Raw genomic sequence first — 19,659 nt, forward strand, 5'->3', positions numbered from 1 at the left:
GAAGGTTTTGGGCAAGAAATGCAGGAGGAATGTGAGGATGAACTTTTTTTCCGCAGTGAGTGTTAATGACCTGGAACTCGCTGTCCGCGAGGGTGGTGGTAGCAGAAACAATCAATGATTTCAAAAGGACATTGGATGGACAGTTGAAGGAAATAAACTTGCAGGGCTATGGGGATCAAGCAGGGGAGTGGGACTGACTGGATTGCTCCGCAGAGAGCCGGCATGGACTTGATGCAGAATGATCTCCTTCTATGCCGTAAATGATTCTAAGGCTCTATGTCACACACCCCCAGGTCCCTCTGCTCTGCATCCCCTTTAGAATTGTACCCTTTATTTTGTATTGTCTTTCCTCATTCTTCTTACCAAAATGAATCACTTCACACTTCTCTGCATTAAATTTCATCTGCCACTTGTCCTCCCATTCCGCCATCCTGTCTATGGCCTCCTGAAGTTTGTCACTATCCTCCTCACAGTTCAAAATACTTCCAAGTTTTGTGTCATCCTCAAATTTTGCAATTGTGCCCTGTACACCCAACTTTAGGTCATTAATATATATCAAGAAAAGCAGGGGTCCTAACACGGACCCTTGGGGAACCCCACTATATACCTTCCTCCAGTCTGAAAAATAACCGTTCACAACTACTCTCTGTTCCCTGTCACTCAGCCAATTTTGTATCCTGCTGCTACTGTCCCTTGTATTCCATGGGCTCTAACCTTGCTGACAAGCCTGTGATGTGGCATTTTATCGCATGCCTTTTGGAAGTCCATGTAAACCACATCAACTACATTACCCTCATCAACCTTTTCTGTTACCTCATCAAAAAACTCCAGCAAATTAGTTAAAAATGATTTGCCCTAAATAAATCCACGCTGGCTTTCCTTAACTAATCCACATTTTTCCAAGTGACTATTAATTTTGTCCTGAATTATCATTTCTAAAAGCTTTTCCACCACCGAGGTTAAACTGACTGGCCTGTAGTTGCTCGGCTTATCCTTACACCCTTTTTTGAACAAGAGTGTAAGATTGGCAATTCTCCAGTCCTCTGGCACCACCCATATATCTAAGGATGATAGGAAAATTATGGCCAGTGCCAGTGCAATTTTTTACCCTTACTTCCCTAAGTATCGTTGGATGCATCTCATCTGGTCCTGATGACTTACAGTGAGCCTTTCTCTTACCTCCTCTTTATCAATTTTTAACCTATCCAGTGTCTCAACTACCTCCTCTTCCTTGGTAGAGACAGATGCAAAGTATTAATTTAGCACATAAGCCATGCCCCCTGCCTTTATGCATAAATCCCCTTTTAGGTCCCTAATCCACCCCGTTCCTCCTTTTACCATCTTGTTGCTATTTATACGCTCAGAGAATACTTTTTTATTCCCTTTTATGTTAGCTGCAAGTCTCTTCCCATACTCTCTTTTTGCTTCTCTTATTTGTTTTTTCATGTCCCCTCTGACCCTTCTATATTCAGTCTGGTTCTTAATTGTATTATCAACCTGGCATCTGCCATATGCATCCTTTTTCTGTTTCATCTTACTCTCGATCTCTTTCATCATCCAGGGCGCTCTGGATCTATTTGCCCTAACTTTCCCCCTCATAGGAATGTAACTTGACTGTACCCAAACTATCTCCTCTTTAAAGACAGTCCATTGTTCCACTTATAGTTCTGCCTGTCAATCTTTGATTCCAATTTACTTGGGCCAGATCCATTTTCACTCCATTGAAGTTGGCTCTCACCCAATTAATTATCTTTACTCTGGATTACTCCTTGTCCTTTTCCATAGCTAACCTAAACCTGATGATGCTATGGTCACTGTCCCTTAAATGTACCCCGACTGATACTTGATTCACTTGACCCACCTCATTTCCCAGAATCAGATCCAGCAAAGCCTCCTTTCTCATTGGTCTGGTAACATACTGCTGTGGAAAAGTCTCCTGAACACACTCTAGAAACTCTTGCCCCTCTCTGCCTTTTAAACTATTACTCTCCCAGTCTATATTAGGATAATTAAAGTCCCCCGTTATAACTACACTATAATTGTTGCACATCTCCGTAATTTCTTTGCAAAGTTACTGCTCTACATCTATCCCACTAGTTGGTGGCCTATAGAATACACCCAGCAATGTAATGGTACCACTTCTTAGCTCTAACCAAATAGATTCCGTTCTTGAACCCTCTATGACATCCTCTCTCTCCAGCACTGTAATGATCTCCTTAATCAATACAGCTACCCCTCTTCCTTTCCTTCTTTCCTTATCTTTCCTGAACACCCTGTATTCGGGAGTATTTAGTACCCAGTCCTACTTTGAGCCATGTCTCGGACATCATATTACCACATGGCTATCTGCACCTGCAGCTCACCAACCTTATTTACCACACTCCGTGCATTCATATACATGCACAGTAAAACTAATTTAGACCTTATTACATTCTCTCTCTTACACTGACCCCACCTAATGTCTTAATATTTCCTACTCTAGTGCTATCTGTCTCTCTCAATTCTCTGTGCACCTTGGCTTTCCTCTCTAATTTTACCTCCTGGCTCCCAACTTAGTTTCTACCCTTGCCAATAGCACCAGCAAATCATCAAACAAGGACGTTGGTCCTGGTTCTACATGTGCAACCCGTCCAGCCTGTACAGGTCCCATCTCCTCCAGAACAGATATCAATGTCACAGGAATCTAAAGCCTTCCGTCCTCCACCATCTCTCCAGCCATGCATTCATCTGCTCTATCGTCTATCCCAGGGTATTCCAACATATGGACCGTGGGCCAGGATCCAGCCCGCCAAAGGTTTCCATCTGGCCCGTGGATGAATTCCAGAGATGAGAAATTTTCCATTGTTTTCTTCTTCCAGACCGGCTTTTAAAACATCGTGCTGTCAGTTTCACAGCTAACAGTTGCTGATACTGGGAACAGCGGTTTCTGAACACAGACAGATTCGGGCTTTTCTGGTGGACTTTTAAAAAAAAGTTGGAACCTGCTGGAAAACCCGAATCTGTCCTCCCACACCATTGCAACTGTCACAGAGAGAGAGAGAGGGAGAGGAAAGAGAGGGAAAGAGAGAGAGGGGCAGAGAGAGACAGAGAGGGGAGAGAGAGAGGGGGGGAACACAGACAGAGAGGGAGAGAGGGACAGAGATGGAGGGTCAGAGAGAGAGAGGGGCAGAGAGAGAGGGGCATAGAGAGGGGAGAGAGAGGAGTAACAGAGAGAGAGGGGAACAGAGAGAGGGAGAGAGAGAGGGAGCAAAGAGAGGGAGAGGGGGACAGAGCGAGAGGGGCAGAGAGAGAGAGGGGGCAAAGAGAGGGATAGAGATGGAGGGTCAGAAAGAGAGAGGGGCAGAGAGACAGCGGCAGAGAGAGGGGAGAGAGAGGAGTAACAGAGAGAGAGGGAAACAGAGAGGGAGAGAGAGGGGACAAAGACAGAGAGAGGGGGACAGATAGAGAGGGGCAGAGAGAGAGAGGGGGCAGAGAGAGAGGGGCAGAGGGGGAGGGCGGAGAGAGGGGGCAGAGAGAGGGGGCAGAGAGAGAGAAGGGCAAAGCGAGAGCGGGCAGAGAGGGACAGAGAGAGAGAGACGGGCAGAGAGAGAGGGGGGCAGAGGGAGGGGGGCAGAGAGAGGGAGAACAGAGAGAGGAGGCAGAGAGAGAGGGGCAGAGAGGGGGACAAAGAGAGAGGGCCGAGAGAGGAAGGGGGGGACAGAGGGAGAAAGAGGTGGGGACAGAGAGGGTGGGACACAGAGAGTGAGGACAACACACAGAGGCGGGGGAACGACACAGAGAGGGGTGACACAGACAGTGGGGACACAGAGAGATAGAGAGGGAGGGAGCGGGAGGGAGGGAGGGAGAGGGAGAAAGGGTGATCATGATCATTCCTGACAGATGGCCATCTATCTGGAATACTCTGCATCACTACAAGAAGTGTGAGGGCAAACATTGACTACTTGTGCAAGCAAAAAAAATGTCAGGTATGTCAGTAAATCAGTGTCCAACACAGCATTGAGAAAGTAAGTCAATAAATTAATCTTCTCATTTGAAGCTTCTTCACAAAAATGCACATTTGTTGTTGTTTTGGTTAATAGTAAGATACATTTTTAATGCCTTTATCTTTCTAAAATTGTCTCACCGGCCTCCTATGTAAGACAAAAATTGTAATGTGCCCCCCGCCATGCAAAAAGGTTGGACAACCCTGCTCTATCCTATACTTATTTGCACTTGGTACTGGGAGTAATTCAGAGTTTGCTCCTTTGAGGTCTTGCCTGCTAGTTTCTTTCCTAGCCTGCAGGATTTCATCTTTCTTTCTACCTATGTCTGTGGTACCAATATGGACCACAACTGCTGGCCATTCACCCTTCTCACTCAGAGTGCTCTGCAGCTGCTCAGTGACATCCTTGACCCTGGCACCAGGGAGGTAACATACCATAATAAAAGCAAAATACTGCGGATGCTGGAAATTTGAAATAAAAACAAGAAATGCTGGAACCACTCAGCAGGTCTGGCAGCATCTGTGGAAAGAGAAGCAGAGTTAACGTTTCAGGTCAGTGACCCTTCTTCAGAACTAGCAAATATTAGAAATGTCAAAGGTTATAAGCAAGTGAGGCGGGGGTGGGGCAAGAGATAACAAAGGAGAAGGTTTATATTGGACAAGGCCACATAGCTGACCAAAAGGTCATGGAGCAAAGGCAAACAATATGTTAATGGTGTGTTGAAAGACAAAGCATTAGTACAAATAGGGTGTTAACGGACTGAAGGTTGAACAGCAGCAAGTACAAACATGAAAAAAAAACAGTGGGTAAGCAAACTGAACAAACTATGATGAAATGAAATAAATATGAAAAAAAAAGTTGTAAAAAATGTAAAAAAGAAAAAAAGAAAAAATAACTAAAAATAACAGTAAAATGGGGGGCCCCGTCAGTCTCTGAAATGATTGAACTCAATGTTCAGTCCGGCAGGCTGTAGTGTGCCTAATCGGTAAATGAGATGCAGTCCCTCGAGCTTGTGTTGATGTTCACTAGAACATTGCAGCAATCCCAGGACAGAGATGTGAGCATGAGAGCAGGGGGGGAGTGTTGAAATGGCAAGCAACCGGAAGCTCAGGGTCCTGCTTGCGGACTGAGTGGAGGTGTTCCGCAAAGCGTTCACCCAGTCTGCATTTTGTCTCCCCAATGTAAAGGAGACCACATTGCGAGCAGCGAATACAGTATACGACATTGAAAGAAGTACAAGTAAATCGCTGCTTCACCTGAAACATACCTGGATTCACTTCTGTGGCTGCAGAAACGCTTGGCTGTTCCCATAAGTTCAAAATGCCCTATAACTATTGCTTTTCCAATCTTTCTCCTGCCCCGCTGTACAGCTGAGACAGCCATGGTGCTGTGGACTAGACTCTGGCTGCACAGCCCAGAGGAACCATCACTCTCACCAGTATTCAGAACAGAATACTGGTTGGTGAGTGAGATGCACTCAAGAGACTCCTAGACTACCTGCCTGATCCTTCTTGACTGTCTGGCGCCCACTCATTCCCTCTCTGTCTGCATACACATCTATAAACCTGCTATCCATGAAACTTTCAGCCTCATGGATGTTCCGCAATCATGCCAAATGCTGCTCAAGCTCCAAAGCCTGGAGCTCGAGCTGCTGTAGCTGACGACACTTTCTGCACGTGTGGTTGTCCAGGAGATGAGAAGTGTCCTGGAGTTCCCATATGGAGCAGGATGCACACTCCACAAGTCTAGACATGCCCTGCCATGCCTCTATTTAGTAGACTATTAAATGTCCTATTTAAATAATAAAACGATTCGCCAGCTGCTCACCAAGCAGCTGCTTTTCCTATGCTGGCATCACTTTATTTTATAGGGAGGTTAACTATTATTAAATTTTAAACTTTATTCCCTAGATCTGATTGATTAATTGAGCATTAGTTTTAATTATATTGATAAATTATAAAATCTTTTACAGTTTTTAGTTTTTATACGAATGAATTGATCAAGTCTTATTTAATAGTTGATTCATTTAGATTAAATTAAAAGCTTGCCAGTATGCTCACCCAGCGTGCTTTCTGTTTTCTCACGCTCTCTGTTAATTGTGATGTCACCCGATTGTTACTTTTTGTTTTTTTGTTTTGCCTGTGTTTGGCTCCGAATCTCCTCTTTGCGCCCGCCCCTTTATCTTCAGCCTCTGATCTCTTGGCATGCTTTTTTTCAGGAAGTGGTACAGATCTGGTTGGTGGTCAGGGACAGGAGGGTGTGATTGCAAGTAAGGTAATGGGGCCTCAGGTGTAGTGTTAGAGGAGCCTCGGCCTTTGCCTTTATCCAGCAGGTATGAGGTTGTTGCTGCTTGTATGGATGAAGGCAAAATTTGCAGAGTGGATGAGCAAACTGACCATGGCACTAGGCTGCAGGAGGCCACTCAAGTGAGGGAATTGAAAAGGAATATGGTAGTGAAAGGAGACATTATATCAGGGGAATAGATACAGTTCTCTATAGCCATAACTGGGAGACCTGAAGGTTGTGTTGCCTGTCCGGTGCCAGGGTTAAAAGCTGAAGAAAAACTTGGAATGGGAGAGGGCGGAATCTGTCGTTGTGGTCCACGTAGGAACCAATGACATAGGTAGAATGAGGAATGAGGTTCTGCTAAGAGAGTTTGATGAGCTAGGGCCCAAATTAATAAGCTGAACCTCAAATGCAATTACTGGATTACTACGTGAGTCATGTGCAAATTGGTACAGGGCCAAACAGATCAGAGAGTCGAATGCATGTTCAAGGAGTGGTGTGGGAGATGGTGTGGGTGGGTGGGGGGGCGTGGGGTAGTAGGGGGGTGGTGGTGGCAGTTCGATTCATGAGGCACTGGCACCAGTACTAGGGAAAAAGGGAACTGTTCCGTTGGGGTGGGTTTCACTTAAACCGGGCTGGGATCAGTGTCCTGGTGAATCGAATAACTACAGCTGTAGATAGTGCTTTAAACTCGAGGAGTGGGGTGTTCAAGTGAGGGAAAATTTATAAATCCAAAGAAAAAAGTCAAGACCATAGAGCAATATAGCGATTTGGGTAAAGATAAGCAGAATGTGACCAAAAGAGATGAAAAGCATAACAGTAATAGTGCATCACTGAATAAGGTCAAATTAGGGGAAAATGGTAAAAAGTTAATATTAAAAACACTTTATTTGTAACAAGATAGACAAATTAATGGCATAAATAGAGATAAAGGAGTTTGATCTAATAGCCATTACAGAGAAGTGGTTGCACAGTGGCCAAGATTGGGAAATAAATATTCCAGGGTACTTGACGTTTCAAAAAGACAGAGGGTTGAATGTAATGATGCCCCAGTGGGTTGGATGATGGCATGGGGGCGGCATAAAATTGAGCGGGAGGCTTCGGAAGGCCTACCTGCCCCACTCCCGCCTCCAGTGAACTTTATGGCGGTTGGGTGGGGGAAGCAAACAGCCCATCCGCCTGAGGCTAATCAAGGCCCTTAAGTCGCCATTAAGTGGCCACTTAAGGGCCCTCGCCTGCCTCCAGCGAAAGCTGCCGGCCTTTCCGCGCCCCGGGGGTGGAGGGGGGGGGGATTGATGACAGTCAGGCACAGGGTGCCCGATTGAGGGCTGCCCTTGCCTCCCAACCAACCCCCCCGACCCAAGATGCCCTCTCCCCCCAAACGACTACCCTAGCCTCACCAGGGCACGACCGATCCCCCGGTGAGGCATGCCCAATTTACCCACTCTCTTGGGTTCATGGCGTCGGCTGGGCTGCAGTCCCACCAGTGGCCACCGCTCCCCGTGGCACTGCTGCTGGCCCGCTGATTAGCCGGCAGCTCACTGAGGCGGGACCTCCTCCCTTAAGTGGGTGGAAGTCCCGCTTCAGGACAATTAAAGCCCGGGAATCCATAAAATATGAGACGGATCCCCGGGCTCGGCAGAAGCTTAGGGTAAAATCCAAACCCAGCCAGTCATGAGGAAGGATCTTGACTCAAAAGGGCAGGAAATAGGATCAGTATGGGTAGAGATAAGAAATAACAAGGGACAGAAGACATTGGTGGGAATAGTTTATATGCCCCTCAGCAGTAGCTATACATTTGGACAGAATACTAATGAAGAAATTAGAGGAGCTCAGAACAAAGGTAAAACAATTGTGGGGGAGTTTAATCTTCATACAAACTGGACAAATCAAATTGGCAAAAGTAGTTTAGAGGATGAGTTCATGGAATGCATTCAAAACAGTTTCCGAGAACAATATATTGTGGAACAAAGCAGGGAAGAGATTATTTTAGATCCTGTCTTTTGTAATGAGACAGGGTTAATTAACAATTTCATAGTGAGGGATTCTCCATGAAAGTGTGATCATAATATTTTGCATTGAGTTTGGCAGTGGCGTACATATGTCCAAAACTAGAATGTTGAACTTAAATAAAGCCAATTATATATGTATGGAAGGTGAGTTGGCTAAGGTAGATCTCAAAATTAGATTAACAGGTATGACTGTAGATGAGTAAAGGTGAACATTTAAAAATTCACAATTCCCAACAAATCGACACTTCAATAGAAATAAAAACTCCACGGGAAAAGAGATCTATCTGTGGCTAACTAAAGGTGAAGGATAGATTATATTAAAAGAAGAGGCTTATTAAATTGCCAAGAAGAGCAGTAAGCCTGAGGAATGGGAGAGTTTTAGATACCAGCAAAGCATAACAAAAGATTGCAGGTTTGCAGGGACATGTGGAGATGTGTATGTAGCTGGCGTGATTGGAAGCTGTGTGTGGGTAAGGATAAGGAGTAATATAAAAATGTCAGGGTGTGCTGCTGGGTGCCTGATGGGCAGTGTGAGAGGTTGGTGTCATGGTGGAGCTGAGATGTGATGTGCAGATGCATTCACTTACATGACCACGAGTGAGGACATTATATTTCTTTCTGCACTGCTGCCATGTCCTGGGAGTGACACTCTGGACATTAACTGCCCTTCCACCTGTTCCCATTCCCATCTGAGGCTCTGTCTGTAAGGCTTCCTGTCCCCTGGTGGAGACATGGCTTTTTTCCTGGCTTCTACCCTCCAGGGTAGCAACACTAAATCAGGGAGACCTTTCCTTGGCATGGTGCGACATATTTCTTGAACATGAGTGTTCGAAAGTGATTATTCAGCAGCCTACAGTTCATTAGTGCAGCTTTTTTATAAATAGGAACTGCGCCTTTTAGAAGGGAAAGCTGTCTGGATCATATGGTTTGTTTAGAATGCTACTGAGCCCCTTACGGTGTGCAGAGGAGACTGGCAATGCTGCAGAGAGGAGTGCAGCCTGGGATCCGCTCAGGGCTATGCTACAATCATGCAAATGAGGTGGGTGCATCAATTTTATGGTTAAATCCCTGTGAGAGAGAAGAATGAGTGGAGCTGCAAGGTGTGTGGTCTAAGGAGTGCTATGCAGTAGAATGCTGGGAAAGTCAGAGTGTGGGGGTTAGCATCTGAAAGTGGGATGCCACTCTCACTTCCTGTCTTCATTGAACCTCTTGGGCACTGTATCCAGGTTTGAGGGACCGCACTCCTGCTACTCACTTCCTCTGCCACTTCCATTGAAGCCTGCTTGGTTTGAAAGACTGCCACCTCTTTCTCCAGTGCACAGGAACCATTAGTTCACCTCAGTCCCTCAGATCCCCCAACAGGACCTCCAGGTAAGAGTCAGAGACCAGGGAGAGTAGCCTTCCCATGTCTCCTTTCTAGTCCTGTGTTTGCAGAAGCCTCAGGAAGCAATGTAGAATTCAGCCACCCTGACACCTGCTGGGTTCCCTTCAGATAGAAATCCTTCCCCCGCCCGTGTGACTTGCTATGCATTTATGAAGCATGTGAAAATGATTATGGTGTACAGCCATCCAGATTTCTACCTGTGTCATTTCTAATTAGTAGTAATTGTCAATACCCCTTCTGGATCAAGGTAAGCAGGCGCTCATTTGAATTTAGAGAAACCATTGGCTATCTAAACAGTAAGGGTTCCTGCTGGTCTAGATTACCCATTCTCGATTTGGCTTCTCTCTCCATGAGGAAGCCTCATGTCCACAACTGGCTTTTTTTTCTGTGAGATGTTCGCTGCTATTGAGGGCTGCATTAGCACTGCAACTTTCAGCCTGCACACTTGCGCCAAAAACTAGAACAAAGAACAAAGAACAGTACAGCACAGGAACAGGCCATTCGGCCCTCCAAGCCTGCGCCGATCTTGATGCCTGTCGAAACTAAAACCTTCTGCACTTCCGTGGCCCATATCCCTCTATTCCCTTCCTATTCATGTATTTGTCAAGATGTCTCTTAAACGTCGCTATTGTACCTGCTTCCACCACCTCCCCTCGCAGCAAGTTCCAGGCACTCACCACCCTCTGTGTAAAGAACTTGCCTTGCACATCCCCTCTAAACTTTGCCCCTCGCACCTTAAACCTATGTCCCCTAGTAACTGACTCTTCCACCCTGGGAAAAAGCTTCTGACTATCCACTCTGTCCATGCTGCTCATAACTTTGTAAACCTCTATCATGTCGCCCCTCCACCTCCGCCGTTCCAGTGAAAACAATCCGAGTTTTTCCAACTTCTCCTCATAGCTAATGCCCTCCAGACCAGGCAACATCCTGGTAAACCTCCTCTGTACCCTCTCCAAAGCCTCCATGTCCTTCTGGTCGTGTGGCGACCAGAATTGCACGCAATATTCTAAGTGTGGCCTAACTAAGGTTCTGTACAGCTGCAACATGACTTGCCAATTTTTATACTCTATGCCCCGACCGATGAAGGCAAGCATGCCGTATGCCTTCTTGACTACCTTATTCACCTGCGTTGCCACAATCAGTGACCTGTGGACCTGTATGCCCAGATCTCTCTGCCTGTCAATACTCCTAAGGGTTCTGCCATTTACTGTATACCTCCCACCTGCATTAGACCTTCCAAAATGCATTACCTCACATTTGTCCGGATCAAACTCCATCTGCCATTTCTCTGCCTAAGTCTCCAACCGATCTATATCCTGCTGTATCCTCTGACAATCCTCATCATTATCCGCAACTCCACCAACCTTTGTGTCATCCGCAAACTTACTAATCAGACCAGCTACATTTTCCTCCAAATCATTTATATATACTACAAACAGCAAAGGTCGCAGCACTGATCCCTGCGGAACACCACTAGTCACATCCATCCATTCAGAAAAACACCCTTCCACTGATACCCTCTGTCTTCTATGACTGAGAAGTTGCAATGTGCCTCAATGGGCTCCAGAGAAGCGTACGAAGAAGGTCCCACTGAGCCGCTCTGTAAAGCGGCAGGGACCAGTAATTCGACAATTTGGGCTGATTGTCCACAAGTTACAATGATTTTCATGCCTTTTTTTTTGAAAGCTGCTACTAGCAGGCGCAGATGCTGCTCAGGAGATTCCGCACTAGAAATTAATGAGCCTCTTAACCGAAAGCACCTCTCCACAAATACATTTAAATGTGTAAAACGATTCTGTGAACTTCTGATTGTAAAACTGCATAAATCAGTGCTGTACTACCCATCTACTGGTTAATTTAAGATCAACTGTTTTCTGATTTGCATTGGAAATAAAATCAGAAGATGAAAGGGAGGAGAGCGCACCTCAAGTTTTGTTAATCAGCGATTAAGAGACATGAAAGATATTGCTATTAAACCTGACCAAGGGGAACCAGCAGCACTGGGGAGAAAGAGATAGTGAGGGATAGTAAGGCACTTCTCCACAGGGAGGCTGTAAAATGGCAAACCAAACTGACCACTGTAATGTTTGTGCACTTCCACACACCTGGTCACCACTGGGATACAGAAGAGCCTAGGACAGGGGTCTGCAATTCTTTTTTACCTGAAGACCTTTTTTTCTTTACAAAAACTGCCTGAAACAAAAACTATTGGGAGCTGCAAAATGAAAATATGGCATTTCTAAACCCAAATATTTGGCAAATTGCCAAGTGTCTCTGGTAGAATGCCTAATGTGCATATATAATAAATAAAATACATGTATTGAATTTATGTATCTATAGAAAAAAAATTGAAATTAAAATAGATCCAACTCTGAGTTATCATGTTTTTTTACTTCTGTTTACTATAATTTTGTCAGTAGTCATCTTTAAAACAAATTATAACATATGATGTGTAGAATTAAGACAATATTTTCAGCTATTGATACTTGTGATAAAAAAGCTTCTAATAGCACATTCAGAATAGTTTATCATCTCACCTATATTAGAAACAATAATGGCCGCAACCATAAAACCGGTTCTTTGTATCAAAGGCATTATGTATAACCATGGTTAGCTATACCACTCAACCATGTTTATTCAGAACACGATCATGTTTTTGTTAAAATAATCATTTGAAACTGTAAAGTGTAGCATAATGATTAGCCTTTTATCCACACAATAAATACACAGCTCTTACTTTTCTTGACTTAATTTTTTTAGGCTTTTTCTCATTTTAATGCGATCCAACTGAAAAAGGTTGGGAGTTGCAAATGAGATGTTAAACAGCCGCATGCAGCTCCGGAGCCACAGGTGGCAGACCCCTGGCCTAGGGAAAGGCCATTGCTTCCCCCTTTGGATACATGATACAGAGTGGTGGAACTGAAAAGAAAAGTGGTATGGTGGGAAGAAGTAAATTTCTTGTGCCTGAAATTCTCTTTTGCAACTGTAAATGGGAGAGAAATAAATGTGCTCTTAGAGTGGAAATCATTGTTTGTCTTTTCAAGATTAATAAGTACTGAAGCTTTTATGTGGATCAGTAACTTTTGTGGTAGAACACAATCTTTCAAGGTGGGGAACTTGGAAATCTGCATTTCAGCATACAGTCCAACAATAATTTTGCTTAACTTTATTTTTTATTGAGTTTTATTGATACTGCTGCCCATGTTGCTAGATAGATCACCTTGTAGAAATGTAGCAGGAGGCTGGGAATGTGGGAAGGAACAAACGGCATAACCTGTACAGCCCTCCTGTTCGACTCATCAAAAGTTGCATTCAAAATGAGTACAAAATCCACAAACCAGACATTCTTACCTTCATGGTTAAAGAGCAATGTGAAGGTGGGAAAGAGAAGGAAAGGATACCAATAAAAGACACAGTTAAACACATTTTTTTTAAAATTCTCACTACAGTGAGTGTTGTGGGATGACCTTAAGAGCGGACTTTCTTAAGAAACTGTAATGAAGGTCACCAAAGGAAGTGATGTTGTGTCACACATCACCAGGGAGTTGTAGGTGTTGCCCGACAGAGTGAGATGTGTTTAGATGTGACTGGTGCAGAAACTGTATATATACGTTCTAGTTAAGTTATAATAAAAACCCATGTTTTCTTTGGATATTATTTGTAGTCCTGTGAATCTTACAATAGTTCACACTCCAAAGGAACAAGCAATATTACAGTGAGCACTTCAGATAATTTTCAACTAGGCTGACTCTGCAATGTATTATCATATTGTTTGTTGATTCTTTGCTAAAGTGTGGATCCTATCAGACCAGTCAGTAGTGACAATAGATTGTATCACAGAATTACCCAAAATAAATAAAATCATTGTGAAGCAGTGCCTCAATGTTTTGTATAGCAGCATGGACAAAGCCTCTTTCAGCACATACCTTTGAGCAGAAGACTGAGCACTTTGCCACTAACTGCAAAAGCCTGACTTTCCTGAAGAGTGTGAAACCTGATGTATTCCCCTGCCCTCTTGAACAAGGCATCCGTCACCTGTTTAAGTCAGCAATGGGCTTCTCACTGAGAGAGCCCAAAATGTCCCCAGATAATCCCTGGAAGGACTCTGTAGTGAAAAAGTTGAGCATGACGGTCAACCTCACAGCTACAGGTAATGGGTGTTATCACATCCCAGTGGCCTCAACTCCTCCTCCAGCATGTTGCATAGTCTAGCGACCACCTGTCTTGATAGATGTAGTTTTTGGAGACACTGGTGCTCAGACATCTCCATGAAGCTTAGTCTCTGTCTGTACACCCTTTGCACTGGGTACTTCCTTCTTCAAATATTCCGACTGGCTTACTGCCCCTCTGCGCCCCTTCTCCCCAAGCCCGCATCCTATCCCAGCGTCATGCCACTTGTGCTTCACTGCCTACTGCTGCACCTCCCCATGTGACTGACACAGTCTCTCTCTTTCCCACTCTCCTACTGACTAGAGGAGTCAAACTCCGATTGCAAAACACCAATCTCCCTTTGGAGCCTTCATGGCATAATGGCTTTCACCCCCCCTTGAGTTGCCTTTATTTGTTTCAGGGATCCTGGGAGACACTTTCCAGTTACAGCCCTCTGCATTGGCCTTCCACACAGCAATCCCTCTAAAGGTCTCTGCCTTCCAATCTCAGCCCTGACCTTCCTGCTTGTAAACGCAGCAGAAGTGAATGGCTGTTAGTTTCAGCCAACACTCAGCCACCACTCAGCTCTCGCTTCCTTTGAGCTGGTGAACTGCTGAAACTCCAGAGGACCCATGTGCCCCATGGAAAATTCTAAACGCAGTGGAATATTGTCTTCAAATGTCAACTTAACAGGCTCACTTGGATAGCCGCCACCTGCATGCACAGTCCCAATCCCATTGCCCAATCACCCCTGGAAAATTTTGCTGGCAGTGGAAGATATCTGGTATCCACTCCAATGCATTCTCTCACCATTTTCCTGGCTGCTTCACCTCCAACCCATCATCATAGACTGGTAAAATTCCACCCTCATTGTTCAGGCTCACATTTAAAGAATTGTCACTTGGCTGAGAAACTGGAAGCCACCATTGTGGTAGAAGTACCTGAAAAGGGTTAATGTTTGAGACAGTGGGAGTAAACCTCTCCCACTGTACTGATGATAATGTAATAGTCACATGGGTATTAGTCTGGGAAGAAACTAAAAGCAGCACGAGGTGCGCTGGCTTGTCAGGCTTGCGAGAGTGTAAATAATTATATGTATTTTTTTATTTATTTTTTTTTTTTTATTTCCAAAATATACTTTATTCATAAAAATCTGTAAAAATTACATTGCCAAACAGTTTCCAAACAGCACCAAAAAATACAAACATTGCAAGGGAGATCAGTTTCCTTCAATACTGTCATGTGTTTCTTCCCAACCCTTCCGTTTCACAATTGTCATGTCAATTACAGTTTTACATTTACAGCAATTGAGAATATTAACGATACAGTTCGAGGGGTTTCCCATTGATCCAGCCCCTCAGTCCAGCTTGGTGGGGGAACCTTACACTGTGGTCTTTCCCCATTGAGCCTTTGCTGCGGCTGCCCCAAGCTTTAGTGCGTCCCTCAGCACGTAGTCCTGGACCTTGGAATGTGCCAGTCTGCAACATTCGGTGGTGGACAACTCTTTGCGCTGGAAGACCAGCAAGTTTCGGGCAGACCAAAGGGCGTCTTTCACCGAATTGATAGTCCTCCAGCAGCAGTTGATGTTTGTCTCGGTGTGCGTCCCTGGGAACAGCCCGTAGAGCACAGACTCCTGTGTTACAGAGCTGCTTGGGATGAACCTTGACAAAAACCACTGCATCTCTTTCCACACCTGCTTTGCAAAGGCACATTCCAGGAGGAGGTGGGCGACCGTCTCTTCCCCACCACAGCCAACGCGGGGGCACTGTGCGGAGGGGGCGAGACTTCGGGTGTGCATGAAGGATCTGACGGGGAGGGCCCTTCTCACCACCAGCCAAGCTACGTCTTGGTGCTTGTTTGAAAGTTCTGGTGATGAGGCATAAATGTATATAATAAATGAGTTACTCTTTAGCCCTACAAAGAACCCGAGACATCTTTAAATAACACTCGATCTACGCTACAACAATACACAATATGGTGGCAACGGCAAACAATGAAAAAATGTAAAGAAAAATACTTGCCCAGTACAGTTCAGTCAGAAGACTGAAGAAAACTGCTTACCTGCAGAAGAAGCGGTGAAGCATTCCAGAGCTGCTTCGTAGCCGAAGGACGACATGGACAGTCAGTGAGTCTGTGAGTTGGTGGCCTGCGAGAAGAATCCAGCAATTGGGTGAGGCACGGTACCTCCCGATGGTCGGGGTCGTGTAAGAAACCCTTTGAAAAGGGTGAAGTAATTTTCTAATGGTGCACTGTGCACAGAAAAAAAAACCAAATGCTTTACTCAGGCTGTCTGTGAGGGTGAAAAGCAGGAAATTCCCAAAAAGTGCGAGAACTCCTGAAAAGAGCGAGGACACCTCCATTAAAGTAAGGGGAACACTCTAAAAAAGACTAAAACATATAATCCCTGAAAACTTCCAGAATTGGGAAGGACCCAATCAGATACAGAATTGGTTAATGTGGAGTAAAAGATTTCCAAGATTTAGAATAGCTTCTCAGCTACACACTAAATCAGAGACAGAGCAAGTTAATACTCTTTTATACTCCGTGGCTGCCATGACTGATAACGTGATCTTTCGTAAGGCAAGGCATAAATGAAGCGTCAGACAAATTTGAAGATATGTTGCAAGCATTTGACAAATATTTTAATTTGAGAAGGAACAAGATCCTGGAAAGAGCAAAATTTAATAACAGAGGCCAGAAGATAGGTGAATTTGTGGATGCTTTCATTAATGATTTGTACAGATTGGTGGAGGGTTGAGAGTAAGGAGAACTGAAGTCTGAGTTGATCAGGGACCAAACAGTAGTGGAAATAGCCGATGAGTCCTTGTCAGATCTCTTGCAGTCCAAAGAGGACCTCACATTCGAGAAAGTCATAGAGTCATAAAGTCATAGAGAGATACAGCACTGAAACAGGCCCTTCAGCCCACCGAGTCTGTGCCGACCAACAACCACCCACTTATACTAATCCTTTAACATCTCACACTGAAGAATGCCTGCAGAGTCTCATCGACAGGTTTGCGTCTGCCTGCAATGAATTTGGCCTAACCATCAGCCTCAAGAAAACGAACATCATGGGGCAGGATGTCAGAAATGCTCCATCCATCAATATTGGCGACCACGCTCTGGAAGTGGTTCAAGAGTTCACCTACCTAGGCTCAACTATCACCAGTAACCTGTCTCTAGATGCAGAAATCAACAAGCGCATGGGTAAGGCTTCCACTGCTATGTTCAGACTGGCCAAGAGAGTGTGGGAAAATGGCGCACTGACACGGAACACAAAAGTCCGAGTGTATCAGGCCTGTGTCCTCAGTACCTTGCTCTACGGCAGCGAGGCCTGGACAACGTATGCCAGCCAAGAGCGACGTCTCAATTCATTCCATCTTCGCTGCCTTCGGAGAATACTTGGCATCAGGTGGCAGGACTATATCTCCAACACAGAAGTCCTTGAAGCGGCCAACATCCCCAGCTTATACACACTACTGAGTCAGCGGCGCTTGAGATGGCTTGGCCATGTGAGCCGCATGGAAGATGGCAGGATCCCCAAAGACACATTGTACAGCGAGCTCGCCACTGGTATCAGACCCACCGGCCGTCCATGTCTCCGTTATAAAGACGTCTGCAAACGCGACATGAAATCGTGTGACATTGATCACAAGTCGTGGGAGTCAGTTGCCAGCATTCGCCAGAGCTGGCGGGCAGCCATAAAGACAGGGCTAAATTGTGGCGAGTCGAAGAGACTTAGTAGTTGGCAGGAAAAAAGACAGAGGCGCAAGGGGAGAGCCAACTGTGCAACAGCCCCAACAAACAAATTTCTCTGCAGCACCTGTGGAAGAGCCTGTCACTCCAGAATTGGCCTTTATAGCCACTCCAGGCGCTGCTTCACAAACCACTGACCACCTCCAGGCGCGTATCCATTGTCTCTCGAGATAAGGAGGCCCAAAAGAAAAAGAAAAAAAAGAACATGAATCCCATATTCCCTACCACATCCCCACTATTCTCCTACCACCTACCTACACTAGGGGCAATTTACAATGGCCAATTTACCTATCAACCTGCAAGTCTTTGGCTGTGGGAGGAAACCGGAGCACCCGGCGGAAACCCACGCGGTCACAGGGAGAACTTGCAAACTCCGCACAGGCAGTGCCCAGAACCGAACCCGGGTCGCTGGAGCTGCGGTGCTAACAGGCAGAAGTCCAAAGACAAAACAGAGCTATCCTGAGGCCTGAAGAGCAGCCTTGGGTCAGAAAAAATCCAATGGCAGTTCAGTTGCTGAAGGCCAGGATGGAGAAGTTATCTCCGGACGAACTTGTTGATCAGGACATTTTAGGTAATTTAATCATAGAGCACCCCATTGTTCTGGTTAGGTTGAGTCAGTGGTGCTGTCTCCAGTCTAATATTTTGGTTTTTCAAGTGTGAATTGCAGTGGCCATCTTGGCTGCCAGTTTACTTCTTTAAAAACATTATTTGTAAGAATTTTCAGTAAAAGTCTAAGGCAAGGTTCCAACTGATGAAATTAATATTTCCCATTTGGCATGTTGGGTTTTCATGACAATTGCATTAATTAATCCAAGATCTGGTACATCTACAAATCAGATATATATAGCACATTTCACGAACCTTATATCTTAATGAATTAAAATTTTTTAAAATTCATCATGTTCAAATAATACAGTGCAATTAACTTCACTGCAGCAAATCATGGGAAGTGAAAATTACTATATATTAAATGTGAAACATATGCAAAAATATATATCAACTGGGGAGATTTTGCTATTCAATTAGTGCCTTGTTCTAAATTCAGATTTTTAGATGTGTTTTAGGCTCCAGTCGCATTAAGATGTTCCCTTTGTAAAAGTTTCACTTCGCTGCACCACTTACTTCCAATAGCGAGTCAGATTGGCAATGAAATAGACTGAAGGCTTGTTAGAGATATCAATGGGTATCATGACTGGTATCGAACTCCTTACAGTTGAATAGTCCCAAGTAGATGGGGGTGTTGAATTGAAGTTTAGTGTGCATCTAACTCCCTAGCTCACCTAACACAAGAGCTCCTATCACAACATTGGAATAAGAATTGATTTCTGTTGAGTCACCAGAGACGCCACTGTTTCTGAACATAAATTCTCCGTAAACATAAAGGTTGAAAATTAAAATATTTAAATTTTGTGCCAATTACTTTTTGAACATTGTGTTAAAGTGGATTCGTTGTTCAAGTTGATGTATCTCGTTATAGTGTTTATAATGTCATGTGTTAAAATGCAATATAAAAAATCTTTAAAATTACATTTAAGAAAACTTTACAAAGGAAGCCAGGGTTTTAGCTATGATGTTAACCAAAAATCAAATTCTACCCGGCAATTGTTGGCAAAGCTCAAAACCTTTGCCGAAAAATATCCACATAGAAGTGAATGAAAACATGCTGTTATGATTCTCCAGGAAAAAGTTGATAAAGCTGAAGGCAAATTTAAAATTTGAGTGACATCAAGATTCAACTTTGAAGACAAAAATAATGTTTTTTACTTATTCCTGGGATGTACATATGGACATATGAATTAGGAGCAGGAGTAGGCCACTCGTCCCCTTGAGCCTGCTCTGCCATTCAATAAGATCATGGCTGATTGAATTGTAACCTCGACTCCACATTCCTGCCTACTCCTGATAACTTTTCATCTGCTTGCTTATCAAGAATCTATCTACCGCTGCCTTAAAATTATTTAAAGGCTCTGCTTCCACAGCCTTTTGAAGAAGAGAGTTCCAAAGACTCATGCCCCTCTGAGAGATAAAATTTCTCCTCATATCTGTCTTAAATGGGCGACCCCTTATTTTTAAATAGTGACCCCTAGTT

Source organism: Heterodontus francisci, chromosome 2 (genome assembly GCF_036365525.1).
Source record: "Heterodontus francisci isolate sHetFra1 chromosome 2, sHetFra1.hap1, whole genome shotgun sequence".
Classification (NCBI taxonomy): domain Eukaryota; kingdom Metazoa; phylum Chordata; class Chondrichthyes; order Heterodontiformes; family Heterodontidae; genus Heterodontus; species Heterodontus francisci.